Source organism: Mesoplodon densirostris, chromosome 19, assembly GCF_025265405.1.
Source record: "Mesoplodon densirostris isolate mMesDen1 chromosome 19, mMesDen1 primary haplotype, whole genome shotgun sequence".
NCBI lineage: Eukaryota > Metazoa > Chordata > Mammalia > Artiodactyla > Ziphiidae > Mesoplodon > Mesoplodon densirostris.
Genome location: NC_082679.1, coordinates 53,742,897 through 53,755,139, shown reverse-complemented (window position 1 = coordinate 53,755,139; position 12,243 = coordinate 53,742,897).

Below are 12,243 nucleotides of genomic sequence, written 5' to 3'. Positions count from 1 at the left end.
GAGTCCCCAGTAAAAGCATCTGTCTGCACATGTCTCACTGTGTGGCCTGGGCGATGTGGGGCTGCAGTGGTCCCCGTCACCCACTGAGGGGAGGTGTTACTGCTCCCTTTCCAGGCCGCCAGTACCCCAGCAACCCCCCTCTCAGGAAGCTGAGTCTTTGTATCTCTTCCTCCCTGCTCAGAACTCCATCCTGGGGTAGAGCCCAGGGACTAATTGCTGGAGCCAGCTTGGTCCGTGGAGCTTTCTGGAAGGCAGGAGTCTTGGCCGGGCTGTGCAGTCCCCGGAGATGGGCATTGGGAAGGCAGGGTGGGACTGTGGAGATGGTCTTTCTACCCTCCTTGGTTCTTCACTGCACATTTCTGCCAGACCCATTTATCCCGACGATTCCTGTACTCTCTGTCATAGATGGGCCTGGAGCAGGCATCTATTGCCCCCAAGGCACTGGGTTTAGGGGAGAAGCAGACAGAATTACAACAGTTCATTTCCCATTTCATCCTCCCACAGCCAGACCTATAGCCTCTGCCATCCGTCACAGCACCACACGTCGGTCATGCACAGCCCTGGTTCGCATCATCCTCTCCCAGGTCCCATATCTTGATGTTTCTTTCCCTCTGGAGTTTCTACAAGGCTGGTCTTTGGAAAGGCAGCTGGTAGTCCACACTAACTGGGCATCAGGGAAGGAATGGCATGGGCCTCCCTGCTGCATTTCCCTTTCAGTATTCTTCCTAATATCTTTCTCTTCCTGGTGGAATTTTAGGTGTTCTGATAGTGGGTTATAATATGTTGAAATTAAGGTTACACGTACAATTTAATTACTGAGGACATGGAAGAAAGCCCCCAGATAGCGGAACCTGGTTTGGAGAATGAACATGTGAAAAGGAGAAAAGAAAAATGAGAGAGAAGCATTGGGCAGAGGAGTGAGGTCACTAAAGTGTTTAAAATATTATTTAAAGCCCAGTGTTTTAAGGAACACTGCAGGTTTGGTGGGGGAACCCCTCAAACTTGGAGAGGAAAGTACAAGCATTTTGTATCTACATCAAAACCATTTACATGCAAACGAATGTGGGATGTGAGGCGTATAAAAATGCAGTAGCAAACACAAGCCTGGTTAAGTTACTTTTTCACTCACTAGCAAGACCTGCCTTCACCTCTGCCAACCATTTTGCCAACCCTCCCCCTGGAGTCTGAAAAACACAATCCCGGGATAAGATCGCCACCTCGTGGCCCATGTGAAAACTGCAAGTCTGTGCCTGGCTTCTGACTTAGAAATGTAATGTGAGCCAAATGGGTGATTTTAGATGATCTCATAGCCTTTCTAAAACAAATTAAAAGAAATAGGTTGAATTCATTTTATTTATATATTTTATTTAACTCAGTATATCCAATTATTATCATTTCAACATATCTTAAAATTATTAATGGTATATTTTACATTCTTTTTCTCATACTAGGTCTTTGAAGTCCAGTGTGTAATTTGCACTTACAGCACATTTCAATTAGGATGCTAAATTTTCATCAGGAATACTTGATCTGTATTTAAATTTCATAAAATATTGCAGTTGAAAAAGTAGATTTACATACCCAAGTGGTTTCCAGTTAGGCGTTACACTGAAAAGTATAGTTAAAAAATTCCATGATTAATTGGGAGTCTCTCAGTTTGCAAACAGACCTCTGTAGGGCAGGGTGTGCTTAATGGGCTCTGCTGAGGCTGCCCCGTACAGTATTCTTTTTTTCTTTTTCACTATTTATTTGTTTATTTTAAAAATTTTAAATTGAAGTATAGTTGATTTACAATGTTGTGTTAATTTCTGCTGTACAGCAGAGTGATTCAGTTATACATATATATATATATTCTTTTCCATTATGGTTTATCACAGGATATTGAATATAGTTCCCTGTGCTATCCAGTAGGACCTTGTTGTTTATCCATCCTATATATAATAGTTTGCACCTGCTAACCCTAAACTCTCACTCCATCCCTCCCCACCCTCCTCCCCCTTGGCAACCACCAGTCTGTTCTCTATGTCTGTGATTCTGTTTCTGTTTCATAGATAGGTTCGTTTGTGTCATATTTTAGATTCCACATATAAGTGATAGCATATGGTATTTGTCTTTCTCTTTCTGACTTACTTCACTTAGCCCATACAGTGTTCCTGTTCTTCCTTAGGCACAGTTAGGGCATATGGCCAACCTTCTCTGTCCACAGATGACCTAGCGTCCTATTTAACTGAAATGTCTGGACCGATCAGAAAAGGATGGTCATCATTCACATCTGGAGAGTGTCACATCATTCACCAGTCACTTATCAGCCGACATCGGTACCCACAGCTAGCGGACACAGTGATGAGCTGCCCAGACCCTCTCCAGCGCTAACTGACACCCCAGCTGCAGGGAATGTTGCCCACAAACAGCCCTCAGCTGTCAGTCCTCTCTGGCAATTTCCTCAGCTGCAGAGAATCATCCTGACCAAGGTCACGCTGCCTTTCTGGGCGGCCCACATCCCTGATTGGTCAGCCGGGTTTTAAAGGTCCATCCCTTCCCTTCCTAGGTGTTGATCCTGGAAGCGCTCCCTGATACACTTTCTGGTGCTGACCTTCATCTCAGAGTCTGCTCCCCGGAAGCTCGAATTGTGACTCTTGGTACCAGGAGTGGGTGGACTCCAGAAAGCAGGCGCTCGGACGGGATTCTGGAGTTGGACCGCTCTCTGCCGGCTGTGGCCGTGAGGACCCCTTCCCCCTCGGTAGGGGCGGCACCGCCCGTGGCACAAGGTAACAATGAAATTGTTCGAACTTCCACCCCTGACAAACTGGGATGGTAGTCTGGTGGGAGAGAATTCACTAGTGGGTTTTCCATATGTCAGGAGTTGGTGAAATATGGGGGGTGGAGGGAGAAACTGTAAGGCTGGTGAAACGGCGTAGCTGTTGCTAAGCACAATTCAGGCTTCAGAAAAAGAAAAGGAAAAGCTGAGAGTGATTCATAGCTAATTAAAAGCTAGGCGTGAAGGCCAGAGAGCCTCCTTGGGAGCACAGAAAGAGCCGCCCAACCTCCGCAGTTCCCTGGTGAGAAAGCTGAGCACAGGGTCCAGGGTGTAGTCGTAGAGCAGCCAGGCTCCAAAGGTTAAACGTTCAACCTAGGCGGGTCTGCCAGGCCAGGGTCAGGGCCCTGCAGGGCCACAGGCTCCTCAGCTAGGCCCCACCTCCGCTCCTGGAGGTGTGCTGGGTCTGATAAGAGAGGAAAGAAACTGTGTCCCGAGGGAGCTGCAGGACCTCTCCAGCAAGGCCAGGTGAGCCCTGGATCAAGTGGGGTCAGAACATAAAATCAGATAAGGGAGAGATGATTGATTTGGGATCCCTCTCCCAGGACACAGGATTTAACACCCTAGCTGGGTCCCCCAGGGATGGTTGCCCACTTGCTACCTGGATGGCTCCTAGAAGCCAGAAACCAGCCCTGGACCCCACTAAATGAGGGCCAGATGCCAGAATGACCAGGTCAGACGGTGGAAGAAGGGATTTAAGGCTGAGAGAAGCGGGCGTGGTAGGGTGGCCGTGCTGTGTAAAGCAGGATGCCCAGTGGCTGGCTTCCACGGGAAGGCCCGGAAGGCGCACCAGAGTAGGAAGGAATGTGCTGGAGGGCGGGGCATCAGCCTGGCTGAGAAGTTCACCCCCGGTGCCCTCTTTAGGCCAGCCTGGGCGGTAGGAGACGCTGCTACAAGACGCTGCCAGGAGGATGCAGTTACCGTGATGGTGGCAGGGTGGGGCGGGCAGCTGGGTCCTGGCCCACAGAGTGATGAAGTTGGTTAGGAGGGCCTGGAAGCGCTGGGGCAGAATAGATGGACCGCTGCCGGGGGTCCTGCTCAATCTGTGTGATCGAAAGAAATCAAGGATGGGCGACCAGCAGGCTAAGTGGCCTCAGTAAACAACTTGGCATTCTGCGGCACCTCTAATTTGTCTCAGGCCTCCTTTGCCTCAACCAGAGTTAGATGCTTACACCTCCGAGGTCTCACAAGCCTTGTATTCCCCTCTGCTAGAAACTAATTATGCTCCACTGGATTCACCTGTTTACTAGACTAGACTGTGGGCTTTATGAGGCAGGAGCCGTTCCTCTGCTTATGCCACAAAGCAGTGCTTTTAATCACGAACGAGGTTCTCACAGTGGGTCTTCAGCCCAGCTGCGGCAGCGTCACGTGGGGGTGGGCTGACTCTACCTCGTCGTGCGACTGGCAGCGTATTTATGTGACGTAGTTGTCTTTGAAGTGGATGTCTCAGCAATCAAGAGTTTATCAGGCACTTGCTTTAAAATTAAAAAAACCCGGGCTTCCCTGATGGCGCAGTAGTTGAGAGTCCGCCTGCCGATGCAGGGGACACGGGTTCGTGCCCCGGTCCAGGAAGATCCCACATGCCATGGAGCGGCTGGGCCCGTGAGCCATGGCTGCTGGGCCTGCATGTCCGGAGCCTGTGCTCCACAATGGGAGAGGCCACAGCAGTGAGAGGCCCGCGTACCGCAAACAAACAAACAAAAAACCCAACCAAACAGGGACTTCGCTGGCAGTCCCGTGGTTAAGACTCCACGCTGCCAACACAGGGGGCTTGAGTTCAATCCTTGGTTGGGGAACTAAGATCCCACATGCCTCACAGTGAGGCCAAAAGATTAAAACAAAACAAAACACCTCACTGCCTGGCATTCCACTACAATCCACCCTGTGATGCTGAGGCATCAGTCAGTGGTAAAAGGACACCAACAGCCTGGGTAGCAGATAAGCTAGAAGTCAGGGGGAGGGCACATTGTAACCAACGAAGTACACCTCTAAATCCTAAATGTACAAATCCTATAATAACATACAGTCTTCAATGTTGTTCGTAGCTATTGTCCCAAACTTAAAGCGTCCAGCCATGAAAATAGGTCAGTGATCTCAGGGACTCTGGGAATCTGTTTGAAGATTTGGGTAATATTTCAACACCTGGGCAAGTGAAGTGATGAGGTCTCTGACGTGGTGGTGTGTCCCTGGGGTGTCATCTCTGGTGCAAGAGGTATAGGCATCTCCAGCGGCGAACTTGGGCTGGGGCCGTGTCGTCTGAGATGGTGTCCTCTCCAGCGATGAGTCCGTCTCAGAGGTGAGGTGCTGTGGAGAGGCGGTCACCCTGACAGTGGGCGACCCTCCCATGTGGCTGTCAGTTGGGGTACTGGTCATGGGCTGGTCATAGGCTGCCCTGATGTGACTCGGAGGTTTCCCTGAGGACTGAGCTGCCTATCTGCTACTGCTCCTGGTGACTCAAACTGTGAAGGGCTCCCCGGGGTCTTCAGGGGCACATTCGGCCATGGCATAGGCAGCTGCCCTTTCATCTCCCAAGGAGCTCATGCAAAGCACATGAAGATCCTCCGCACATTTATATTCCAGGCTAGAGAGGATCTTAGGAATGCTATTTCCTGGGACCAATCCGTGAGGGCAAAGGAGAAACCATGAGATCACAATCCCCATAACCAGAGGGGTTTTATGTACAGGCAATAGCAAGGCCAGCTGGTAGCAATGTTCCATGTATAGGAATCCGGAGGCGAGCGTCATTCACACACTGCTTCCAGAGGACCAGTTGCCTATAAAGGGATTCCATCCCTTGCCCCAGGCTGGGTGGCATAGTGGCCTGAGCCCTTCTCAGTAGGGCTCTCCAACACTCCCTGCTTCTCCACCTGGTGGTGCAATTGCAAATGGGAGTGGTTTGTTCCAGCATTGGATCTGCATGATGGTTGGCCCGAGGGGTCTACCAGTAACCCCATCACCTGGGCCAGTGCAAAGTCATAAGAATAATCACAGCCACTGATGCTTGATGAGCTTGGGCGGGTGGGGTGGAGGTTGCATGACTGAGCTATTTGTATATTGATGAACAGCTGAGTGGTGATGCTTGGGGAGAAAGCTGTGGGTTGTGGGTTACGGCCTCTAGCATGGGGGTACGGCCATGACTTGTAGCTTTCTCACCATATTCTCGTCTCCAAGTTGGGCTCAAATCTACCGAGCAGAGAGTCTCTTTCCCTCTTTCAGACACCCAAACTGTGCCAGGGACTGGTCCTCAGGCAATGAGTTCTACTTCCTGTGAATTAGTAGGAGATCTCATTTCATCTGCCAGCCCTTGCAGCCTCTATAAACAGGGAGAGCAACCGGCATGGAGGTGACCCCTCCATTGTCAGGGCTTTAGAAGAAATGATTTCGCACTAACTTGCTGGGCTTCTGGCCTGGGGGACACGCACTGATGAGGGGTCACATTAGACTACCTGCCCTCGATCAGGTCACCAGCGTGAAGCAAATGATGAAATGATGGAAAAACCATAGTGGAAGTGGGGAGTGGAGTCAGAGGACAGGATAAAAAGGACACTGTCTTGGGGGGTGAAAGCTTGATGGTCGCCAGAGCTGACCGAAAGTGGCACTTCGGGGTGGGGGGTGCATAGTAATTGTTATGTGGGATCAGAAGGCCCAGCGGGTGAGAATCAAGCAAGATAGGGTCCTAGCTGGATCCATTTCAGGGACCACTTGCTTGACAGCAAAGTAAGGAGAGGCTCTTTAAGGAGGCCATTCTGGGATTCCCCGGTGGTCCAGTGGTTAGGGCTCGGTGCTTCACTGCTGGCCCGGATTCAATCCCTGGTCGGGGAACTAAGATCCGCAAAGCTGCTCGGCATGGCTCAGCACGGCCAAAAAAGAAAGAAAATACGCTGTTCTCGTGCTTGGTGAGGCCAGCAAAGTGGGTGCCCAGGTCAGAGTCAGTAATATCTAGTGATGCAAAGGGCACAAGACAAATGTAGTCAGGAGAGGCCTGTTTGAGGAGGAACCCCGGGCAGGGGTCGAGCAGAGGGGTCCCGCGTGTCAGCAGCGATGAGTGTGTCGGCAGGAGGGGGCAGCGGCCGAGGAGATCAATCTGCCCGAGGGAGTGGTGGGTCTCCCGGGGAACACGTCCCCGTCTCCATAATGGGAACAGAATAGAACTGGTGAGTAGGATGCTTCCTGGACCCGTTGTATGTCCTCAATGAGTTCTATGATGTTAGGAGTTGAAGCCTTAATCGGGGAGAACCTGAGCATTGAGGTTTCCATTGTCTATGGTAAGGCACCATCATTAGTGGCTGGCTTAAGTACCAGCCACATGGGGCTATTGCAAAGGAGACTGTGGGCCTAATAACTCTCAGCTGAAGCATATCTTTATTTATGTATGTATTTATTTAAAATTCATTTGTTTTTATTTTTGGCTACGTTGGGTCTTTGTTGCTGCATGCGGGCTTTCTCTAGTTGCGGTGATGGGGGCTACTCTTCGTTGTGGTGCGTGGGCTTCTCATTGCGGTGGCTTCTCTTGTTGCAGAGCACGGGATCTAGGCACACGGGCTTCAGTAGTTGTGGCACGCAGGCTCAGTTGTGGCACACGGGCTTAGTTGCTCCGCAGCACGTGGGATCTTCTCGGACCAGGGATCGAACCCATGTGGCCTGCATTGGCAGGCGGATTCTTTTTTTTTTTTTTTTTTTTTTTTTCTTGCGGCACGCGGGCCTCTCACTGTTGTGGCCTCCCCCGTTGCGGAGCACAGGCTCCGGACGCGCAGGCTCCGGACGCGCAGGCTCAGCGGCCATGGCCCACGGGCCCAGCCGCTCCGCGGCATATGGGATCCTCCCAGACCGGGGCACGAACCCGTATCCCCTGCATCGGCAGGCGGACTCCCAACCACCTGCGCCACCAGGGAGGCCCGGCAGGCGGATTCTTAACCACAGCACCACCAGGGATGTCCTATGTATTTATTTTTAAATATTTGTTTATTTGGCTGTGTCTGGTCTTAGTTGAGGCATGCAGGATCTTCACTGCAGCGTGCGGGATCTTTAGTTGCAGCATGCTAATTCTTAGTTGCTGCATGTGGGATCTAGTTCCCTGACCAGGGATGGAACCCAGACCCCCTGCATTGGGAGCTCGGAGTCTTAGCCACTGGACCACCAGGGAAGTCCCTCAAGCATATCTTTAATGATAGGACATGGGCCTTCAGTGCCCTGTTTAAATCAGTATTGGGGAATGTTTACCATCTTGACCCGGAGAAAGAGTCACTGGTGTCCAATTGGCGAGTCATACCAGAAAAGCCAAGAGCTTGGGCTTAGTCCATGGGGCATGGTGTTGTGTCGATGGATCCATGCCTGCAATAGGCAAAGAAAGAACCAGGGGGGCACCACCAGAGGTAGCTAGCTGTTTGAGATGAATGGTCCCAATAGTTACATCCAAATGGTTTTTTTTTTTTTTTTTTTTTTTTTGCGGTATGCGGGCCTCTCACTGTTGTGGCCTCTCCTGTTGCGGAGCACAGGCTCCGGACGCGCAGGCTCAGCGGCCATGGCTCACGGGCCCAGCCACCCCATGGCATGTGGGATCTTCCAGGACCGGGGCACGAACCCGTGTCCCCTGCATCGGCAGGTGGACTCTCAACCACTGCGCCACCAGGGAAGCCCCAAATGGGTTTTTACACCTTTGATTGATTTATAGGCAAAGGACTTCCTTTTAGGGAATTTAGAGGAATTGCCTCAAATGACAGTGACTTGGGCCCCAGAGCCTAATAGGGCCAAAAGGACAAAATTTTTATTATCCCAAATGGACCACCAGAGTGGTATAAGGGTGATTGTCCTCAGGAGGTGGGACAAGCCTCAGGGAGCTGCCAGTTTTCTAGGGTAGGGGCTTAGGTGGCTGCCAGTCCTGGAGGTTAGGGAAGCGGGCAGAGGGAGTATCAGGGACAGGCTCGGGGTCAGAAGGTGTCTGTGTGGCAGGAAGGTGGACAGCAGAGGGAGGCTGTAGCTGGAGAATGCAGGTTTCAGGGCCTGGAGTGGAGACTGGCTACCCAGAGGTCAAGTGGCCAGGACCCCTGAGTTTTTGGAACTCCCAGTCGAGGCTTCCCTAAGTCTTCCCATAAGCCTTCCCTAAGTAGTCCCATAAGTATTCCCATAAGAGGCAACTTATTGTCTAAGTTGGGGGTTTGTTGAAGAGGGAGTGGGGAATCTTTTTTGTTGAGGGAAATTTGTTCAAGGGAGACCCTTCCAGGGCAACTGGAGTAGTGGGCCATGAGTCTGTAACCTAAAACAGTAAAACAGCCTAGCAAAATTGGTTTATTCGAGAACAGCAGAGAATTGCGATTTGGGACATGCAACTATGGCAAACCACATGGAAGTCCAGTAAAACAAAGGAGAGGAACCTCTTTCCTAGAGAAGGGGAAGTTGGGAGGGGCTGTTATAAACCACAGTCCATTGGGGGAAGCTGGGAGTTTGAAGTATAGGGGCTTTTCATGGTTGAGTGGTGACCGTCTCTCATTGGCTGAGTTGCTGCCAGACGAGGAGAAAATCTTCCTCCTACTGGAGGTGGCGCTGTCACTGCCTGTGGGAGATGCCAAGTAAGGGTCTTCCTGTCAAGGTGTGTGTTGATGGTGGAGTGGTATGTGGGGGAGAGCTCCCTCTTCTGGCCTCTTGGCTCCATTTTAGTGAGGTTTCCCCGAATTAATTTTCACAAGTCTGAAGTATCTGGGCTTCTGGGTGGGAATCTCCTCCATGTCTAGCAACCATGTCAGCGCCCTCCAGTGCCTTTTGGATGGTTTCAGCAGCTCCAATAAAATGTAGTCCTGCCACCCTGTAACACGTGGGAGTGCCCCGTGAGAAGAATTCTCTGGACTCAGGGTCAAATTGGGCCTCTTCAGGGCTGGAAATGAAGGGGTCATTTGGGTCACTATGGCCATGAAAATAATAAACCCATTTGTGATATTGTGACTGATAATAAGAAACAAATATTTGCTCTTCATCCCGATTTCTAGCACAGAGCTCCTAAGACTCTTAGAATTTCTGAAGTGATGAGAGTCATAAAGGTGTCTTTTTTATGTTAATGAGGTGACTTTTGAAACTCACCTTTTGGGAGCTGGTTGCTGGAGAAGCCAATCATGTGATTAGAGGGATCTGACCTCCAGGGAGGTTGAATCAATCATGCCTATGTAACGAAGCACCCATAAAACCCCAAAAGGACGGGGTTTGGAGAGCTTCTGGGCTGGTGAACACGTGGAGATTCAGGGGGAGTGGTAGACCTGGAGAGAGCGTGTATACTCCGTGCCCTTCCCCATACCTTGCCCTGTGCATCTCTTCCATCTGGCTGTTCCTGAGTTATATTCATTCATTCACTCGTTCATTTATTTATTTATTTTTGGCTGCATTGGGTGTTCGTTGCTGCATGTGGGCTTTCTCTAGTTGCGGCGAGCGGGGGCTACTCTTCATTGCAGTGCGCAGGTTTCTCATTGTAGTGGCTTCTCTTGTTTTGGAGCACGGGCTCTAGGTGTGTGGGCTTCAGTAGCTGTGGCGCACAGCCTCAGTAGTTGTGGCGCACGGCTTAGTTGCTCTGCAGCATGTGGGATCTACCTGGACCAGGGCTCGAACATGTGTCCCCTGCATTGGCAGACGGATTCTTAACCACTGCACCACCAGGGAAGCCCAGCAGGCGGATTCTTAACCACTGTGCCACCAGAGAAGTCCCCTGAGTTATATTCTTTTTAAAAAATATATATTTTATTAAAGTATAGTTGATTTACAATGATGTGTTTATTTCTACTGTATAGCCAAGTGATTCTGTTATACATATGTATATACATATATACAAATTCTTGTTCATATTCTTTTTCATTATGGTTTATCACAGGATATTGAATATAGTTCCCTGTGCTATGCAGTAGGACCTTGTTTATGTATTCTCTATATAATGGTTTGCATCTGCTAATCCCAAACTCCCAGTCCATCCTTCCCCCCACCCGTTGGCAACCATAAGCCTGTCCTCTGTGTCTGTGATTCTGCTTCTGTTTAGTAGATAAGTTCATTTGTGTCATATTTTAGGTTTCACGTATAAGTGATATCATCTGGTATTTGTCTTTCTCTTTCTGACTGACTTCAGAAAGTAATCTCTAGGTCCATCTACATTGCTGCAAATGGCATTATTTCATTCTTTTTTATGGCTGAGTAATATTCCATTGTATATATGTAGCACACTTTTTTTTTTAGGTTTTAAATTTTTTTAAGTGGAGTATAATTGCTTAACAATGGTGTGTTAGTTTCTGCTTTATAACAAAGTGAATCAGTTATACATATACATATGTTCCCACATCCTCTCCCTCTTGCGTCTCCCTCCCTCCCACCCTCCCTATCCCACCCCTCCAGGCGGTCACAAAGCACTGAGCTGATCTCCCTGTGCTATGCGGCTGCTTCCCACTAGCTACCTACCTTACGTTTGGTAGTGTATATATGTCCATGCCTCTCTTTCACTTTGTCACAGCTTACCCTTCCCCCTCCCCATACTCAAGTCCATTCTCAAGTAGGTCTGTGTCTTTATTCCTGTTTTACCCCTAGGTTCTTCATGACATTTTTTTTCTTCTTAAATTCCATATATATGTGTTAGCATACGGTATTTGTCTTTCCCTTTCTGACTTACTTCACTCTGTATGACAGAGTCTAGGTCTATCCACCTCATTACAAATAGCTCAGTTTCGTTTCTTTTTATGGCTGAGTAATATACCATTGTATATATGTACCACACTTCTTTATCCATTCATCTGTCAGTGGACATCTAGGTTGTTTTCATGTCTTGGCTATTGTAAATAGTGCTGCAATGAACATTGGGGTGCATGTATCTTTTTGAAGTATAGTTTTCTCTGGATGTATGCCCAGGAGTGAGATTGCTGGATCATATGGCAACTATAGTTTTAGTTTTTTGAGGAACCTCCATCCTGTTTTTCATAGTGGCTGCACCAATTTACATTCCCACCAACAGTGTAGGAGGGTTCCCTTTTCTCTACACCCTCTCCAGCATTTGTTATTTGTAGACTTTTTGATGATGGCCATTCTGACCCACGTGAGGTGGTACCTCATTGTAGTTTTATTTTTAAAATAAATAAATTTATTTATTTATTTATTTTTGGCTGAGTTGGGTCTTTGTTGCTAGGCACGGGCTTCCTCTAGTTGTGGCGAGCGGGGGCCACTCCTTGTTGGGAACGGGCTTCTCACTGCCGTGGCCTCTCCCGTTGTGGAGCACGGGCTCTAGGCATGTGGGCTTCAATAGTTGTGGCACACGGGCTCAGTAGTTGTAGCTCACGGGCTGTAGAACGCAGGCTCAGTAGTTGTGGCTCACAGACTTAGTTGCTCTGCGGCATGTGGGATCCTCCCGGACCGGGGCACGAACCCGTGTCCCCTGCATCGGCAGGCGGACTCTCAACTACTGCGCCACCAGG